At 38.4% G+C, this 15,677-nt stretch overlaps 1 protein-coding gene and 1 long non-coding RNA gene across 12 annotated transcripts in view; one reads left to right on the forward strand and one right to left on the reverse strand.

Moving 5' to 3' along the window:
* LOC125328372 overlaps nucleotides 1-15,677 on the forward strand; it is a 185,467-nt gene that overhangs the window by 21,992 nt on the left and 147,798 nt on the right. The window lies entirely within an intron of this gene.
* The window catches only part of B3GALT1 (beta-1,3-galactosyltransferase 1), a 187,289-nt gene that overhangs the window by 11,824 nt on the left and 159,788 nt on the right, over nucleotides 1-15,677 (reverse strand). Inside the window, exon 1 of one of the 11 annotated variants that reach the window (XM_048308915.1) lies at nucleotides 9,801-9,900. The exons of the other annotated variants lie outside the window; for them this stretch is intronic. The gene's annotated coding sequence lies outside the window, so the exon portion shown is untranslated. Of the gene's footprint in view, nucleotides 1-9,800; nucleotides 9,901-15,677 lie in introns of those variants that run through there. 11 annotated transcript variants of the gene reach the window in all.

Raw genomic sequence — 15,677 nt, forward strand, 5'->3', positions numbered from 1 at the left:
CATGAATGCTTTTCAGAAACATTTAAAAAACACTTCGTGGCTTCATGATGTGATAGGTGATTTGTGATTACACCAATCATGTCCTGCTACATTGGTAATGTGTAAATTGCATCTCAGTATGGTTATAAACTGATGCAAATAACATGTTTCACTTTGGGTTACCATAGCCACGACTGTTATTTTTTTCAGCTATTGTGCTGTGTTCTAGTGCAAAATCTTACAGCAAGGTTCCTTAGTGCATGTCACTACCAAATTGTTTACATCTAGTGAAAGTTTAGGACAAGGAAAAAAGAAAAGAAGCTTTCAGTTTTTCGAAAAAATTCAAGGGTGAAAACCTTTAGAACTGCTTTAATATAGAATATTTATTACTCATGAAACAATTGTACATAATTTAAGAGTCCATATCTTAGATTACCTTTGAGTAATAGGGTTTGAAATCAAGTGTACTGCTGTCTTTGTCTTAACCTTCTTAAATTTCACTATTATGTTTCCTTTGCATTCACAGCAATGCCGTGAAACTGTGGTCTGGATTATGACACCAAGAATAGATGACAGTGGCCTTGATTATATAAATGCCTACCGTAGTGGCACTCCTATTCTCAATTAGTCTTTGTCAAAAAAGGAGGAGTAACAATTACGTGAAGACTGAAACACCTGTAATCACAGTGTCTGTGGTGATGATAACTCATCAAGTTGGATAATGAATCTACTTGCCATAATTCACATGCTATTGGGGGCATTGAAAGAAAAATACAAACAATTAAAGCTTTTTGGATTTACTGGGAAAAGTCCTAAAATAGTTTTGAGCCTGCTCATTAAGGTATCAGTCATGATGCTTGAGGAACTTGGCTTTTAACTTCATCAAAACTGGGGATGCTTCAGGCTGGAAACAGCTATATATAAATACATTGTTATAACCTCTTATTAATAGACAGTAACTGGCAAGATTCTGCAATGTCTCAGGCATATCTGTATAATACCTGTATTTACTGTAATTGTTATGTATCTTTACATGTGATTCTTGGAGAGCTATTTCTTTTTAAGGCTGAAAAGTAGCTAGAATTCATGTTATTTTCCCATTTCTTCCACAGCAATGAGGCTAGAAAATTTTGTAATTAGTGAATTTAGTTGATCATACAATAGCATAGATTTAACTTTTCTGTGTAAGGAAAAGGTTAGGTATTATCAGATATCCAAGGAAACTGTTGGATACTGTGACACTGTGTCTATGTGGCCTTTTTTCTTTCTTTTCCCTGGAAATATTCTTCATGTTGAGGAGTCCCTAGAGCCTTGACCTGTCCACGTACAAACAGATTGCAGTACAGTTTTTTTCATGTTTGGATTACTGTAATTAATGTGAAGCTATGTTGCAAGGCATTTGTCCCCATGAGCTGTTTATAAGTCAAGCTTCAGGTTTCTAAATCCCATTGTGAAGTTGTGATAAATTTAACACAGGCTGTTGCTTTTAAAATTGCATGTCTGTCACATCAACTGTAACTTGAAAAAATGCCACAACCAAACGAGTGACTTTTGTTTTCAACTTGGAAGATACAGTGCATACTTCAGCCAGATGACTTATTCTCAGATATGTGAAAAACATTTCCTAGACATACACTTTTTTCTTTTTTTTTTCTTTTTTTTAGGCAATTGGTTAGTCATGACTGAGATCTCTCAGTTTACTCAGTTTATTTGGGCTCTCCTGGTCAGGGCTTTCTGAAAGCATTGCCTTAAGTCTGGCAGAGACACAGTTTCAGCTGTCCCGGGCAGGCGGTGGCTGCCTGCAGCTGGCTGTGCGCCCTCTCCTCCAGCTGGTTGGTATTCCTGGGGGCTCTCTCCCACACTGCTCCAGCTGCCACACAGAGCACCTGCAGCTCTTCCTGGGCTTCCCAAGCAAGTTACCTTGCAGAGAAGGGATAGGCCTGTTGGGAAAATGGGACTTCCTTGCTCTTTGACTGGAAAGAAGTGGAATTACTGCCTTAGATGTTCGCGTTAAATACCTGGAGTGGCACTTTTCTGCAGAAGTGTTGGTGTGGCCACCAGCCAATATAGGTGTTCACAGGCCCACTGATCTCAGCGTAGCTCAAGACCAGCACTTCTGGCTCTTAGCTGTATATAATTGCCTTAGAATGAAGGAACAGGTTTCTTTTCACTTTGTCATAACTAAATGATAGATGGGTTTTTTCTCAAACTTAAATCAAAACCTACTTTTATTGGGGATTGAACAAGAAAAATTTCTGCTGCAGAAGAGAGGGCATTGTTTTTGCAAAGCTATTAACATTTGAGAGCAAGCTAGCATCAGACTCTTTCAGCTAGCACATATGGAGCATTTCACAGACATGACCCCAGACTATTTGTCAGCATTTAGTTTTCTGAAGCTTGCATTTGAATAGATGGTTGGGCAATATTACACTTAAATATTCACTCAACACAAGAGGCCATCTCTCTTGTGGCATGATTTAAAAATGGGCTCATAGTAACTGGAGTTTTTTGGATGAATCAAATAAAGTAGTGCATGCTGTAGTTATTTGGTAAATACATATCCTGGTGGATCCATGGGAGTAAAACTGTCCTCATTCTTCTATGGTATTTCAAAAGTGCAGCAAATTGTGGCCTCAGCTGGTACACAAGTTTGAAAAATACTGTTTGGGTTCATGAATGGGTTGCTGCCTACTTAGCTAAACTGAAAACCCATTCTGGGTTATCAGCTATGATATGCACTATGGTGCCTAGTCCACCCTCTTGCTCAAAAACCTTTTTATTTTTCCACTGTATCTCCTTTATGAGAATTGTGAAAACTGTGTATTAATCTCAGTGGAAGGTGTCTCTGTAGAAAGCACAAGAAAACAGCTTGTCCATTTGTGCTCAGATTGGAATTTAACCTGACTTCTATGAGAATTGTTAAAAGTAAAAATTGAGGAAGTTTTCTTGCAAAGTGTTACTGATGAACATTCTGTAAGAACTTCTTTGTTAATAACTGTTATCTCCCAGCTGAGCAGAATATGTCTGATAATCTTAGGTATCTGATAAAGTAGCAGGAAGAATTGCATTTTGGTAAAGAGTAAAGCTGAATTCCTGTTTCAACTTACTTTTATAATTTATGTTATTAGAGATGTCCTTCATATATACTTTTAAAGCTTTCACTAGGGAGCATAAATTTCAAATCCCAAATATTGTGTGAGTAGTCAGGAATACTAACTGATTTGTTACATCTTTTGTTGGTGAGCGTTGTTAATTAGGAGTGCGTGCAGTGACTGGTAACTAGGAATATAGCTAAACAAACTTCTTCCTAATGTTTGTGCATATGTGCTTGTCTGTTTGTCACTAAATGTAACAGGGGCCATTTCTGTGGGCTCATTATGCTGATAGCACATTTTACTTTCTCTTTTTCCTATTGTGACTATGGAAGCATAACCAAAACTTCTCAGAACAATTGGAAACTCTCCAGTCGGCTTCTCCACCTGTAATTGCATTGGCTGATGTAGGTATAAATGTAGACTCATTTGTCTGTATTGAAGGATTTCTCAAAACAAAGGCAGAGAACTGTTACATAAAGGATGACCTCAACTATATTCAGAGTTGAAAATAAGAGAAAACAGTCTTGCTCCTCCATATTGACTCTTACTGAAACTCTGCTGTGGCACAGGTAAAGTGTGTGATTACAGGGCAGCTCCAGAGAGGATTATGCAGCAACTGGCACACATTGTTGCTCAGTGTTTTCTGTTCCAACTCCTGGCCCCGCACAGGACACCCCAAGAGTCACACCATGTGCCTGACAGCATTGTCCAAATGTTTCTTGAACTTGGTCAGGCTTGGTGCTGTGAACACTTCCCTGGGGAGTCTATTCCAGTGCTCAACCACCCTCTAGGTAAAAACCCTTTTCTTGATATCTAAACTTCCCCTGACTCAGCTTTGTGCCATTCCCTTGGATCCTGTCACTGGTCCTGAGAATGAAGAGACTGATGTTTGCCCCTCCAGTTCCCCTTGTGTTGAAGACCACAGTGAGGTTGCTCTGCTTTGGTGTCTTGTGCCTTGATTCTGATGCAGCTCAACAGAAAAAATTCTCTTTTTATCACCCACTTTTCTTTGGGATGTGTTGGATCCTGCTTGGATGGAAATGTAGTGCACTACTGATAGAAATCAACTTTGTGGCAATAAACAGTAAATGTGTTCTGTCACTATGCTCAAGGGAATCATATGAAACCTTAGTTATCCATGTGTTTGAGGCCAAGCCTTAAGGAAAAAGAGGGTACATGAATATACAGTGTAAAAATATAGATTGCTTCTCTTCACTCTCCATCTGTGGACCTTCAAGAGCTCTATAAACACAAGCTCACTGAGCAGCTGTATACCCCAAGGAGGCAGAAAATACAGTAATAAAATATGCTAAGCAATTTAAGGGTCCAAATCTTGATACATACCTCAGGGTTGTAAGAATTAAATAGAGTAGTTTAACAGAGAGACATTCTTCGGGGAGACTTTTTTTTATAGAAGCAGCATAAGATCAAACTCCCCTTTTGATCATTTTCCAGGCTTTGGGGGTGCTTAGTCTTTGAGCAGAATCAGAAGAGATTGCTATATTAATAATGTGAACCTAGACCTCTGGAGGAAGATGTTTGGCTCATAAGGTGGCTGGAAACAACAGGGATTCTCCTGAGCTTGTTTTAACTCTGTATAGGGCTCCCTCAACATCCTAAGCCCTTTTCTCACTTCTAGCAGTCTCCTTTCAGCATTATTTTAATCTGAAAGATCTCTTGAACAAAAGAGAGTTTAAAGCAGTCTGCAATCTTTGGTTCCATTTATTTCCCAGCTGCTCTGCTATCAAAGGCAGCATGACGCAAAAGTGAAAAGAAATGCAGTAAAGCAGCTGTCAGGCCAACTGTTGTGAGATCACACGGCCGCGGAAGGAACCCTCCTTTGCTGTGTGATGGAATGCTTGACGTGGGCCTGCAGTCGATGACACAGCCACGGTCTGTCTCCACTGGCACTCTGTCCATCAAGGAAGCAGGTGTGCTCAGACTCACTAAAAATAATAATGCTTTGGGATTGCCTGTGGTTTTTCTCTATATATATCTAAAGTAAAAGCAAGAAGTTATTTGGTGTCACAAATGATTTACTTTTATGGTTGTGGTTTGAAACAAATTGAGTTTTTAAAGTTTTAAAAAACTCATGCTCTTTCCATGGAAAAAGGCAGGAAGCATGAAAGTTGATGCAAACATCAGTAGTGCTTCGTCCTGCTGCTTGGGAGAAAAGGATTGACTTCCTGGCAGTCTCAGGGAAGTGGGGCAAGAGCTGCTGGAGAGGCAGGTGGTGTCTGGCTAAACCTTCCTGGGTACACAGAGGAAGTCAGGCAATCCTGCCTGGGTTGCAGAGTGAAGCCTCCCCATAGGGAATGGTTCAAGGTGAGAAGACAAATGATCTAAGTGCACAAAATTTCAATTTATTCTTGAAAAACCTTTCTTGCTAGATGCAGTGAAGAGTAATGCCACAAAACAAAGGGATGTAAATAACTTTTTGATTATCTTTTGTCTATGTGGTAACAATGTAACCAAAAGCTACTCCAGTACTTTTAATGAGAACTTCACTGCTTTGTTATTCTTTCTCATTCTTCCTTTGTCTTTTTCTTTGAAAAAAATTATTTCCCTGTCTGTATAGCTCAGAGTGTGTGTACTTTGCAAAGATGCTGCCATCTGCCATTTACTTTCCCTTTCAAGCTACATTCTTAGACATACATTTCAGGGAAAAGGAATTCAAGTGGTTGAGTTTATTTTCCTTTTGTGTGAACAACAATACAACAATAATTCCAGAGCCAGGCAGTACGGCTGCCTGAAATGCCAACTGCAAATCACCTTTTCAGTGAGGCATTAATTGATTCTGTGAAATATGCTGGGTCAAAACTTCTTTTCAGTTCCTACTGCCATGCACTGGCTGGATCAATTAAACTCCATATAGCAAGTTTTTTGAGATTAAGTCCAATAATTTTTTACTTTTCCTAACCCTTATTCCAGATCATTTTCCCTCCCTCTCAGCCCCTTGCTACACATGCCACTTGCAGCAGATAGGGGAGCAGTGGTGCCGCTGGGCACATGGCAGGGCCAAGGCTGCCTGTCCTTGGGTCACCCCAGGGCACCATGGGGCAGCCCCTCACCTCCAGCCAGGAAATGGCCCTCCCAGGAGGCAGGAACCCCTCAGTGAGTGAGGGGGATTAACAGTCCCCTCCTTCACAGGGAGAGCGAGAGCAGGAGAAAGGGGGTCATCTTGCTCCTCCTCAACAGCTTGTGCCTTGTCTTTGCAGATGAGTGCTTCAAGAGCTGAGAAAAATACTACTACCTGAGATCAAGATGGAAAACATTTCTTTGTATCTGGGAAATTAGAGCCAGTGTGTCTGTAAGCTGGCACTGCCACACAAATACCCATGCATTCATTAATACTTTATGATGATTTTTAGTCTGATCAGTTCCCTAGTCAGATGTGCCTCATGGTCAAAAGCCTGGATCAGCACAGCCAAGGGTCATCATCAGCTTGAAACAAGAGGATGAGGCAAAACAGGGCAGACCTGTTTTCATGATCACACTCCTGCCTTAAATGAGTATCAGAGAGCTAGGGCTCCCTTACTCCCTTGAGAACTGAAGCAGTACCCCCAAGATTTCCTTACACAAGAGTATAAGACCAAGCACACAGCTCCTTTCCTCCTCTTGCATCAATTGCAAACAAATAAAAAACCAAAAAGCTTTTGGTTGGCTGCTAAATATTTAGGTTTAAATTTCAGTGATTACTGGAAAGTTTTGGAAAACAATTCAAGGACTTGTTGAGAATTAAGAAAAAATACTCTCCCTTTAAAAATTTTTTTGCTTTCACAATAGCAAGTGATCCCTTGCATCCTTCGACTCTCCCAAGATCACTCTGAACTTAAACTGGAAATCTAATTGGATTTTAACAGGAATCTGGTCATGAATCCAACAGCTTTAAGGGGCATGAATAGTATAGCATTTGAGAATATGCTGCTATTTTGAAGATTGATGTGATTGTGTGATTTTGACAGAAAATGAAAACATAGTGAGAGGTGTCACAAGCCTCTGAATCAGCCAGATTCTTCTTAGAAGCCAAAGACAGTTTGGCTCAGGTAGGCTATTCTCCCACATATGCCTTTGCCAAAACAGAGTGTGTGCCAAGGCTTTTTTGCTATTGTTTTTTTCCTCCAGATGGCATAACGAGGGATAGACTGCTGGTTGCTTGCCAAGGGTTGTACAATATTGTGGCAAAATGCAATCCCAAGCCTCAGTTTTGAAGGTAGCATATCAATCACTTATTCTTCAGGTTCCTATATTTCTTGCATGTAGGGTCAAACCTCTGTCATCAGGCCAAGCCTATTAACAAGTTTCATCCAAATGTTTTGAGAGCGACAAAATTTGGTATGTTTTCTCTCCAAATGTTGACTAAAGTGTCCACTGCTAGGAAGGCAAGAGCCAATATGTAGCTAATCCTCTTTAAGAATCTGTACCTCAAACCTGAATTGCTAAATTGCTCAGGTCAGCTAAAAATAATAATGCTTTGGGTTTGCCTGCGGTTTTTCTCTGTATACATATAAAGTAAAAGCAAGAAGTTATTTGGTGTCACAAATGATTTACTTTTATGGTTGTGGTTTGAAACAAATTGAGTTTTTAAAATTTTAAAAAATAATTTCTTGCACTTAAATGATGTTGTAATAATAAGTAGAGCTAAAGAAGATTTTTTACTAAAGGGTGTGTATTTTTTCACCAGATTGATATATACATCTTTCTCCTGTTGACATGCATTTTCAAAATAAACCTGATGTTAATTGCACCTTCCCTGGGTAACACAATGGCAGAATGATCCACCTTCTTTCTGTCAGGTGTTTGAGGGGGTAAAACACATCTAGGAACAAAGTTACTCCTTGAGAGTACCACATACACCCTATTTAGTCACTGTACTCGAGAAAACTTCCGATCTAGATAGGGTTAGTGACAAAACAGTCAAGGAAGTCAATCCTCCCTGTCATCTTTGGGTGTAACTTTATTTTATATAAACTGTTCTTGTTCTAGGTGTTCATTTGACCTTGCAGCAACCCAAGGCATCCAAAGTGATGGTGACTTCAGTGTGCTGACATTTATGATAATAAAAGCAATTTTAATATGGGATTATGCTGCCATTTTAATAAACTACTACAAATAGTCTCTCTCCTGTAGCAGGAGAGGGCAGGGTTGGTATTGAGTAATATTTTTTAAAGACTTCAGAATGACAGCCTGTATGACAAACACATGTAAGAAGATGGTTTTGCTATGAATTATAAAACAAAGGAAAAAGTTCTCCAAAAAACAAGATTAGTTTTTAAAAGTGACTTGACAAGCTAAGTACAAGTAAGCTTGCTCTCCAATTTAGGCTGTTTGGAAGGAGCATGGATGAGATTTTTAGCATCTTAGTGATATGACAACAGAAAAAATCTACAATCACTCTTTAGGTGCCCAGTACACTGTATTTGGAACACCAAAAGTATTTTCTTCTTCAAGAAATAATAGATTATTATCCTGGCTGGCAGGAATAACCTGTAAATTATATCTATATCTGGCACATATGGAAGAAAAGCCATCAGATAGTATCATACATGAAAAATTGGTTGCCTTGGTCTAGTAACAAAAGGTTTAGGCATAACATCTTTTAATCTGAGAAATGATGAAACCAGCAGTGGCAAAAATAACATTGCTAGTTTCCAAAAGTAGATATATTAGATTGAGAGGTAGGTCATTTGTCAGCCACCCCTTTAGATAAAATAAAATGGAAGATAAAAAACCATTTGCTCAGTATCCCAAAGCCAGGGATTGCAGCACAAGATTAAGTATTCTAAGGCATCTACCTCTTTCTCTGTATACCTCTAGAGACACTGAAGAACATCTTAAATTTCAGCATGCTTTGGCATCTCAAGTTCTGGATGGACAGAGAGAGATTGCAGGGAGTTGTCTTTATACAGCTGACATCTGTAGCCTTGAATGTCGTTCATAAATTAGGCTCCTATCAAATAACAGTGCCCCTAGGCATCTGCTGCTTAAAAACTGTGCTTCAGAGGGACTGAGCAACCTTCTGCAGGATGGATTAAGCATTTTACAGTGCTCATAAGAAACCAATCTGAAAAATAGGTACCAAACCAATTAAATCATCTTTGTTGGTGGATCTCCTTTAAGTCTTTAAAAATCTGCCGAGAGAAGTGTGAAGTTCCTTTTGCAGTATTTTTTGGAAATTGTTTAGCTATAACTTTACGTGATAGATGCAGAAAAGGAATGTAGTGCGCCACGTAATTCTTCCTTTCTTCTTTGGCAGTTGATCTTGAGTGCCCACAGAGCCCATTAAACTCATTTTTCTATAGCTTTACTATTGACATTGGAGATTAAATGCCAGGGTATGAAAGAATTTTTTTTAAGGACTATGATTTTTTTGTTTCAATACAGCATTGTCAGGACCAAAAGACTGTAACAGTCTGCTGTGGTGTGTTACTTCAATCATTTCTTCTTGCCTAGGGAAAATATTTCTGATTAGCATAGTTACTGTCCCTTTGTTCCAAGGTTTATACAAAATTCAGCAGTGTTACTGCAACTGAACTTAATGGGAGCTGTGAGTGCTTGGGCCCTGGATTTTCCCTGTTTGCAGTGCTCACTTATCTCCTCTCGTCTGATAAGCTACAAAACAGAATAACTCCTTTACCAAAGCAGTGGTGACTCTTGGTGCTACAACACTACAGTAAAAGATTTTTCAGTCCTAAAACAATGCTTTGCACAGGTATTCTTACCCACCCAGTTGTCATTTACTCTGAAGGAGATGGAGGCTGAAGTCCTGGGTGCTTTAGAGGCTGGTCCAAGAGTGCCCACCTGGACTGCTCTCCATACAGCTGGCAGTGGGGGTGAGTCCAAAAGGAGGTCAAGAGCCAGTGCCTCGAGGTTTGACCTCTCATGTTGGTTCTGGGGCAGCATCTCAGCAAATCTGTGTTGAGGCCTGGGAATCTAGTTCTGTATCTTTCTAAAAAAAACCCAGAAGAGTCCATGGAAATGGACTTCTGCAAGTGTAGGACACACATGTGTAAGTTAAACACATTTTTCAGTGTTTTTTCCTTCTCTGAAATGATCTTAAACTTTCAAGGGCAACATGTGGTTGAAGAGGTCTCATAAGGTGTTTATATAATTGTGATTGTATGCAGCCTAATAATACACTTTCTGCTCTACTGCTTGATGGAAACTTTTCCTTGATGTCCACTGGATATTAAGCAATTTAATGACTTGATGAGTAAGAACAAGGTGATTGCAGAAGTAGTCTCAGCCAGCTAAAAGTAAGCATGCATCTCTCTTTGCTGCTCTGCTTTCTGTTTAAATGGTGCATTTAATTACAGGCATTGCATTTGGGAAGAGTTCTTTGGTTTGCAGCAGATACCCAACAATGTCATCTGGACTTTTCTGTTACAGCAAAGACTTTGCCTGAGGGTTTGCCTGAACAATGTTATATTTTTTATCCCACCCAGTGCATAAGAAGACCTTCAGGGAGCAAACCCAGCCCAGGTTCAGCATCTATTGCTGAAGTCACCTAGGACTCACAACTTGCTTGGAGTGCAGTGCTCTCTCAGTGGCTTAAGAGGGGGGTTTTGGCCAAGACTGTGGCTGTCTTTCCTCTTACTTTTGTGGGGTTATTGTAGTCTGCCTGGGCCTCCCAGTGTAAATAGCATTTACACAAACCCTGTTGTCAGCAGTTACTTTAGGAGAGATTCTTCCTTTCTGCTGCTCACTCACCCTCTTTGCTCCAAGATTATGTGCGCATACAGATACAACTTCCAGTTACAGTTTTGACTTCTAAATTTATGAATGTGTGTCAAGCCTCTTGTGCTACTGCTGTTGCTGTCATCTCTTTCATCTCTAGTGGGATGGTGCTTGTGACATTTGCAAGCTTTTTGTTGCTTAGTCTCTTTCTTCAAGAGCACCCAAGATGGTATTAAACACTTCTGAAATGGCTCCACACTGTGTTCCTAGTATGTTTTTAGGCCTGTAGTTTGGCTGATTTTTTCTTTTTTTAGATCCTAGATTGATTTGTTAGATACAGATGGAAGAAATAGAGTTCTTTACTGTGACCCCTGTCTTGCCCCATGGCAGCCTAGTTAACTACTGATCAGCAGCTACAGCTGTAGACTCCAAACATGAGAAATCCTGAATGTGTTCTGAGGAAAAGCTAATTTACCAAGGATCATTTGGAAGTCCTGCTGATGCCTGGTTTTCTGTCTCTGGGGTCTATAATTGGCCTGGGCAATGCATGGCTGTTTGTATCTCACACCATACACTGCTTTATTTCTCTGGTAAAGGTTAACTGTTAAACTGATTAATTGTCTGATGCCAACACATTAGATTGAGCAGTGGCAGCTCTTGGATTTTGAGAAGATGCAGCACATTGACTTTATAAATGTAGCATCTGGCTTTTCCTATTTTAAACATGTGACAGCATTTAAAGAGCTGGTCAGGCTTCTGGAATTTTAAATACCAGATGGGAATTTTATATTCCCTGTGTACTTTATTATGTCTAGTAAATACTGAAAGAAGTGGTGTCTGTCTCAAAGAGGACCTATGATTTTCAGCTCACAAATGAATGGGCCTTTATTTCTACTGCTACTTTCAGAATTCTCATTATCACCTCTGTCCCTTCACCACCCTAAGCCTTTTCCATGTCCAGCATGCCTGCTTATTGCTTCTATAACAGCTTTTTTAGGAGCAAGATGCTGCCTCCTTCTTTTGTTGTTACAGGAGCTAAACTTAAGAGCAAATGACAGATAGGAACTGGGCTGTGCCCAGATCAAGTTTTTAATGCTCTCAAGCATTTTAATATAAACACAGTTATTTTCAAATTAAATAAAGCCTTTAGAGTCTTTACTCTGCATTAGAAAAAACAAGATAAAAACCAAGCAGACTACAAGGCAAACAAAAATTTTTAAATGCCGGTGGACTTCTGATGTTCTCAATACAAGTTACTGTTCTGTGTTCTTTGTTATGCTTTACAAGCAACACAGAAATAAACCTTCTGTAGTCAAGATAAAGTGAGTCTCAGATTCTCCTGAGAGAATCTAAACTGCAGCAGGCACTGCATCTGCAGCTCCTGTGTGTCAACTGCTATACCTAGTCTGCAGTGGAGAGAAAAATAATCCATTTCTGATGAAATGGCTCTTTATGATGGGTAGTGTCAGTAGTAGAGATGCTGAGACACATGTAAAAATAAATATGTGCAGTCCAATAGAAGAGCTCATTAGATAGTTGCAATAGTTGTTGGTCAGTGCAACTGTAATATTTTCTTTAATTTTTTAGCTAAAGATCTACATCTTCCTTAATGAGGATATTGCTTAAAGGGAAAATTAATGATCAGAATTTTTATATAAATGTATCCCCCAATATTATATTAATTTAGATTTGAATGTGTTTAGATGTGGAAAATGTTCATTTATTTTTAAAAAATAATAATTTTAAAGGCTTTAAAATACATAAATATATCTTATTTTTTTTCTTATCATTAGAAATGTAAACACCACATAACTGGAGACAGAGTGCCTGTTCACTTGAGATTTACAGCTCACTATTGCATGCTCAGAAATAAGACACTCATCTGAGCTTCAGACCTTTATATTTTTCTTCTGATGTATAGGAATTCCTGTGAAAATATGAGATCACAAAAAGTGCATAATTGGCACTGAATTCCCTGTATAAAGAACAGTAATCTTGAATTGTCAGACTATAACGCCTGTTCCTCATGATAAATCTGCTGCATAGCCATTAAGTTATTATACCATTATACAGTTAAGCAATTAAAATAAAAATGAAACTCATGCTATCTGAGGTTTTCAAATTGTGGTTTTGATGAACAACATGAAAACAGGAATAGTGAAAGAAAAGTATTATATTCCTTACATTTCACTGACCCTCATCCTTTTAGCTTTTCTTCTAAATATCAAAAGATCTGGCATAACAGAGAATGCCAGGAAGCACATCTGACAAAACTCTCTCTTAAGTATTGTTGAAAAAAATTTGGTGGAAATGTTTCTTGGCACCATCAGGTTAGCATTAGAAGTGTAATGGCTTTAAAGCAAGCCTGAACACCCCTTGACAAATGACAGTTCCAGATTTTAACATTGATTACAGATGCTGCTGAAGATATCAAAAGAAATGTGCCCAGCAGTTGCGTAGTGCACTTGCTCATGACAATACTATTTGTCTGTCAGAAGATCACCTGCATCGGTGGTCCAGCACTGATGATGCTGCCAATTTCTATGTTAGGAAAAGTAGAAGCCTTGATCATTTTGTCAATCACACAGCCAAGGTTCTTGTCTTTCTAGCATAGTTCCAGGGACCAGTTTGTCTGAGTTCTGAATTAACAAATTGTTTCTATTTACTTGAAAAGTAAATCAGAAAAAAACAGCCTATAAACACTATTTTATTTTGCTTATTTGTTTTCAATAATAACCACGCTAAATACTATATATATATATATAGAAAGATACAATCGTGGACAGAATTCTCAAAACTACACCGGGTTGGACCTAGATGATCTTTAAGGTGCCTTCTAACCCAAGCAACTCTATGTTTCTGTATCAAAGCCTACTATAAGAGAGTAAATTCCAGGCAATTATTTGGACCTAGCTGCACATGTTTCCCACAGGGGTTTTGCATATGGTTTGAAGAACCAGAGACATGGTACATGCTGAAGTTGACTTCTGCTATGAACTAGTCAGTGTGTTTGCATGAGTTTTCTAGCATTCTCCAGCCTCCCCAAAGCCACACCACCAGGAAACATTGTGTCCTTCAACCTCTGATGCTATTAGAAGAGGCAGTTCACCATGGGTAATTATGAAAGCAGAATTATTTTTCCATGTTTTTATGTAATATGTTCAATCATCTTGAATTACTATTAGTATTTTTCCAAATTGAATTGAGGAGTACAGGGGGGTTTTGTAGCTATATCCAGACACTTAAAATGAAGAACTCCTAATGTGGTCTCCTTAGCACTGGTTGTTGCCCAGGAAGCATTCTAGGAGGATCAGAGTCACTGGAATTAGAATGAAGGTCTTGTTGTCACTTATTTTACATTTCTCTTGGAAAAGTTATCTTTCTGGGAATGATTTTTCCTCCAGTTTTCAAAAAGGAATATCAATAAAACTTGGAAATGTGAATGTAGATTTCAAAGATTTATATTTTAAAATGTAAAATGAAGCTAATCAGGCAATTCTTACTAAAATTGTCTTTTGTTTGGTTTCTTGATTACAGAGCTTGGAGATAAAATTAAGAGAACATTGCTTAAATTGATATATACAGTTTTAGATTTAGAATTCTTTTAAAACATCAGAAGAAAATACCTCATTTTGCTCTTAAAAGCTCTGGTGTCAGGCAATTATTTAAAAGTAGGGGTATTTCTCATGCAAAGACAGCTATGGTCTCATTTTCCTTATTAGACACAACTCTCATTGGAATCATCCTGAACTTTGCTTCGGTGACTAGTATGGGTTTGAATGAGACACTGACATTTTCAGGAGGCTCATTGTTACACTTCTACTTTGCTGTGTCTTCCATTCCACTCCTTTATTGTGGCGAACCTATTGCCCAGTTTACTTTTGTTCCAAAAATCTATTAATTTTTTTTTTAAGAGAAAAAAAATAGGGGGAAAAAAAGTCTCTGTATCAAAGGAAATGAATATTTTTGTCTCAGGGAATACTTCTTTTTAAAAATTCCTTGAAAATCTTCAATAAAATAAAACCTGTGGTATACTCTCAGTGGACTGTGGTGTATAAATATTTGTATTTTGACCCAATCTGTTTCAAGCAAGTCCATAATGTATTTGACTTTTACATTGGTATAAAACAGTAATCAAATTAACTAGATGCTGAGTACATTTAAACTATAATTTCTCCTTCCAGTAGGTCATATGGTGAGATAATTTTTCCAGAGATTGCTCTCCCTGCCTTCTAACAACCCTCTGTTTCTTGCTACTGTTGACATGAGAAAGTTCTTACAGAAGAGAATGTGAGAATACAGCTTCATGTCTAACATCATCCTTTCATGTAAGAAGAGCTTGGAAAAGAAATTTCTGGGTACTCTTGGATACAAATCGTGTATTCAATAGGTAACTTTTTTAATGATACATTGCAGTTTTCTGTGTAGGATATCCTCATTGTTCCAAGGATAATAATTAATTGGTTATCTGTCAAGCTTATCCCACAGGACCTAATCATCTCCATTTTTGCTAATACTACCTTCTTCTCCAAAGGTGCTTTTTCTTTCAAATTTAATAAATGATTATCATAATTAATTTAAACATGGAGATTTGTTTGCAAGTTGCCCTTAGGCTGAAGTCTGTGGCTTCTTTTTCAGGCCTTGCCGGTGTTGCATACCTAAAGTCATGTCTGTTCTTTTGTCTGTTACATAATATCATCTCACAAACAGTGCTACCTCTCCCTGCAAACTTAGTCTTACTTAGAAAATACACTAATTAATTTCCATTATCCTTCTACTTTGCATATTTTCCTCTCTATTTATAGCTTTATGTAATTTGCTTTGCTTGGCTTTGGTTTTTTTCATTACACTGTGAGCTTTTAAGTTTGGGGATATAACTTAATAGGATCTGATTGAATAAGATGCCGGCAGGTAGAACAGGACATA

This window comes from Corvus hawaiiensis, chromosome 7 (genome assembly GCF_020740725.1).
Source record: "Corvus hawaiiensis isolate bCorHaw1 chromosome 7, bCorHaw1.pri.cur, whole genome shotgun sequence".
NCBI lineage: Eukaryota > Metazoa > Chordata > Aves > Passeriformes > Corvidae > Corvus > Corvus hawaiiensis.